General features: G+C 45.0%; 2 protein-coding genes across 2 annotated transcripts in view; one reads left to right on the top strand and one right to left on the bottom strand.

Moving 5' to 3' along the window:
- The window catches only part of LYPD5 (LY6/PLAUR domain containing 5), a 37,751-nt gene extending 36,888 nt beyond the window's left edge, over nucleotides 1-863 (bottom strand). Inside the window, exon 1 of the mRNA XM_019626274.1 lies at nucleotides 339-863. The gene's annotated coding sequence lies outside the window, so the exon portion shown is untranslated. The remainder of the gene's footprint in view (nucleotides 1-338) is intronic.
- A 29-nt stretch (nucleotides 864-892) lies between these two features.
- The window catches only part of LOC109372794 (zinc finger protein 45), a 92,924-nt gene continuing 89,376 nt past the window's right edge, over nucleotides 893-4,440 (top strand). Inside the window, exons 1-2 of the mRNA XM_019626271.1 lie at nucleotides 893-1,341; nucleotides 1,549-1,670. The gene's annotated coding sequence lies outside the window, so the exon portion shown is untranslated. The remainder of the gene's footprint in view (nucleotides 1,342-1,548; nucleotides 1,671-4,440) is intronic.

Raw genomic sequence — 4,440 nt, forward strand, 5'->3', positions numbered from 1 at the left:
CTCACAAGTATTATCATCTTCAGTTACTGACAATAGAAATACACAATGTCACAGACCTCCTCACATTTCTGTCCTATAGAGACCTTCACACAAGTCCCCATGGTCAACGATATCCATTCATGACCACTTACAGTTGCTTTCCAACAGTGGCATATAATCTCTAACACATATAATCTCCTTGACAATTAAGGAAACAAAAACTCACACTGGCAGAAACTATCCGATGAGTATAAACAACTCCACACAGGGTCGCAGACACCAAATGGGATCCACAAACTCAACCAGAGCAAGACACACTCATCTGTTCAACTACCAGACCCAGTTCCAGTCTCTCGTACCCAGGTAAACTCGGAGCTCCGCCCAGGGTCATTCCCACGTACTTCACTTGGGGTGTTGCCCCCAGTCCCCCCGCCCCAGGCCTACGTCCCTGGTCACCCCCCATTTTCATCTTTTCCAGCTCTGTACTCCACGATGCGTTCCTCTGCCTTCGCTGAGAACCTTTTAATTTCCCCTCGGCCACACCAAAGACACGTGAGCAGATACGCGTTCGCCCAGGAAGGGAGCTTCTTCCTCTAGCAAAGTCAGGGTAGGCTTAGGTAATGCGTCTTTGATAGGAGGGCCGAGTTGCATGCTGGGACATTCTGAAGGTCCCAGTTTCCGGGGATGTACCTGCTGTGGACTACATTTCCCAGAAGTCTCCAAGTACAGGTCTTTTCCGCGCTGGGCGTTTGCCTGCGGGGAGCGCTTGAAACCGCCGGACTCCCAGCCTCCTAGGATTTTCTGGCTCTCTTTTCCCTTAAGCCTCTGGGCCCAAGCTAGCCACGGTCCTTTTTCGGTGTCCTCTAGGTTCTTGGGCGCTGCGCGGTGAGTTGGTCGCGTCCCAGGAAGTAGTCAGCGCCGGGTGAGGGTGGGAGGGCTCAGTCGACTTTACCGGAGCGGGATTGGAACCGGCAGTGAGGGGTGGCACCGGGAGGCGCTTGAGGTTTGGGAGCCTGGGTCGCGGACGGGGCGTGGCGTGTCCGGAGTCTCGAGCTTGTGTGTCCGTGAGCAGCTGGGAAGGGTGGTGTGTGACAGGCGGCGAGACAGGGCCGGGATGTGTCTTGATGATGAGGTGCGCGGCCCTATTTGTAGGTGTGGTTTGCTTTGGCTTTGTGTTGTTAAATTCCCTCTAGATTCTTAGGGCCTGCCAAAGTTAAATGACTGCAAGAGAAGAAGTTCTGTACTAAGTCCTAGGATGAACGTTTCAAGAAGGAAGGCACCGGTCTAGTCTTGGGATGAGAATTTTACATCTGAAAGTGTCCTTGTGACAGACTCCTGGGAAGACGTGATGAGGTCCCAGAGGTAGGATTCCTAGGCGGGGCACCTCTGCTCCTTGGGAGCCAACCTCATGTTTCAGAGTCACTGTTCCTGGACACTTGTTCCCAAGAATTACTGTCAACTCAGAGATAGATCCCAACCTCCCTTTGAACTCTATTTGGCTGTGGGTGGATGAAGGGAAGTGTGGCACTAGAGGTTATTTTGGTTCTGTTTTTTTCTTTTTTCGTTAAGTCTCTGTGCTCCAAGAAATGCTGCTGTCTCATGATTCCTCTTTCCCCTACTGCTGTTGGGTTTGTAAGAAGGACCCTGAGGAGGAGGAAAGAACTATTACATATTTAGAAATCGATGTTCAGGTGAGTTTGTTTCTTTTTTATTCATACAATTACTTTTGTTTTCAAATCACGAGAATATTTGCTCTGCTTGGCCTGAAAGATCTTGGCTATCCCGGGTCTTCCTTCCGGTGAATGACCCACCATGTTGATGCATCCCTTTTCCTAGCGGCCACCCCCCATTGTCCTTTTCCTCATTTAATTGCCATCTGTTCACATGGCAAGTTTTCTAGACCCTTCACTGTATTCTTCCTTTCTAGGCATTCTGATGGTATAGAAAAACACCTCCTGGAGATTAATGTTAGCGCTTTATTTTAGAGCATGATCACTTGGGGAGATTAGTATTTAGATAGTATGGTGTACAAACGGTATCTTCTCCACAGTCATGATTTTTAAAGCAAGGCAAGGTAGGAGGGGAGAGAGAGTTTCAGTTAATAAATTTCAGTGTTGAGAGGCTTTTAGGGGCAGGAATGTGACTGAGCTTTTGATAGGGCTTTGCAGTTTGCACCAACAAGGGCAGAGACTTTAAGACAATCTTTAGGTAGAAATCTGTAACATTGCTAAGCATGAGTTATTTCAGGTACAACTTTGTGTGGGCTGTGAGAAGCAGTACTGTGTTGTGCTTAAGAGTAAGGCTCTGGATCTACAGCATCTGGATTCATATCCTGGCTGTCTATTCCTAGCTGTGTGAGCTTAGAAAAATGACTCTGGTTCTCAGTGCCACGTCAATAAAATAGGGACAAAATAATACCTACCTTATGGGGTTGTAATGATGTGAGATGAGTTCATAAGCGTAAAGCTCCTTAGAGCAGTACCTGCCCCATGATACAGGCTTGGTAAATAGTAAGAGTTGCTGTTAGTTGGTGATTCTGGATCCTTCTCCGTTGTCGCGTCCCGCACGACATGAGCAGTGGGAAAATGAGAGGGGGCGGCAGAGGGTTAAGAAAGAAAAGAAACAGCAGTCAAGAGTTAAATGAGTGTGGAGCCAAGGGTCTCCAGCCTCGTGGACTAAGAGCCCCAAATTGGGCCGACACACTGCTTTTATTTCTCCATCTACCCGGAAGTAGCATTGTTCTCTCCACAGTCTGTGAGTCTCATTCTTGAGAATTTGCTCAAGATTTTCTCAGATTACCCATGCCTGCAAGCTGCTAAGACCCAGAGTCCGCCTGCAGCCATAAGACAGATGCACTGCCTTCACACACCCTATATGCAAACGACCCCAGGAAGATAAGATTATTGTGCTGAGGACAGATACTATCACACCATCAGGTCACTTCCCAAGCAGGTTGAGGGAAGGAATGTAGCTACAGAGGTAGAAAACCTTCAGGTTTTTTTGGGGGGGGGGGCGAGTGAGGGCTCATGCCCACTTCCATCAGCCCCGAGATTTCTCCTAATGGCCTCCACCTGACCGTGCCTGTCTTAGGTTGTTCCTTCCACAAGGAATCTTACCCGTCATTGACTAACCCGTCATCCTTTGGAGCCAAACAGGGAGANTAGATTGAAGAACCAAAGGACAGCAACTTGTCTGTTCCCTTCCCCAATTCCCCAATGCTGTTCCCCTCCCCCAATTCCCCAATAAAATCTTAAAAAAAGAAAAAGAAAATAAATTAGTGGTTGCCTAGGATTGGAAGTAGGCATGGGGGTGGTAGGAAATGGGGAGTGACTGCTAATGGGTACAAGGTTTCTTTTTGAGGTGATGAAAATGTTCTCAAATTGTGATGATGATTGCACAACTGTGAATATTCTAAAAACCACTGAATTGTACACTTTAATGGGTGAACTATATGGTATGTGAATTATATCTCAATAAGGTTGTTATGTAAAAAAATCATGTATGTTAACTGGTTAACCTTCTGGAAAAGTAGCATCCATCTCTCACACATGAAAACAAATAGAGTTCACAATATTTATAACTTAAAAATAGGCCACCAGAGTACTTATCAAAATACATATTGATTTTATTATAATTTAGGTGTGTAGGTGTGCTGCTTAAAGCACAAATCATGGAGTAAATTGTTAAATTCCAGAAAATATAAAGTATGTTTCAGTAAACTTGCCTACCTTCAAGTTTAAAGAACAAATAACCTAGGGGAAATTACTTCAAATATGAAAAACAATGCACTTAACTGAAAACAAATCAATATATAAATGAACACAACAGTGTATGGAAATGAGCTAAGGATATGAATAGAAACTTGAAAATTGAAAATGACTAACAAGTATTTGAAAACATGTCCAAGCTTATGACATATAAAAGACATGAAAATACAAATATAAATTGTCATTATTGATCTAAGGCTTGGGAAAGATGAAAATTAATATCCAATGTTGTAGATTTTAAGGAAATATAATTATTTCTAGTGGAAGATAATTAATTTACAACCTTTCTGAGAGTTACTTTATATAAACTAATGCAAACATCTCTTATCCAGTAATCTATTTCTAGAAATATATTTCATGAAAATTACTGAAGCAGTGAAAAATGCATAAAATATTCTCTAAAGGAATATTTATGTTAGTTAAAATTGTGTGGGCTGACCGAGTGGCGCATTGGTTAAGAGTTGGCCTGGGACGCCAGCTCTGAGTAGCAGGGCCCTGGTTCAGACCCCACATGAGGGCCAGTGACGCTGCACCCTCTACAGCTAAGATGGTGAACAATAGCACCACCTGGAGCTGGTCTGCCGTGAGTCACCAGCGATGGCATAGGCTGCAGCCCCTGCTATAGTGGGCTACTGTAAGCTACCATGAGTGGCCAGCAGCCAGCATGAGTTGCCGACAGCTGGTATGAGCTGCC

Source organism: Hipposideros armiger, unplaced genomic scaffold (genome assembly GCF_001890085.2).
Source record: "Hipposideros armiger isolate ML-2016 unplaced genomic scaffold, ASM189008v1 scaffold_664, whole genome shotgun sequence".
Lineage (NCBI taxonomy): Eukaryota > Metazoa > Chordata > Mammalia > Chiroptera > Hipposideridae > Hipposideros > Hipposideros armiger.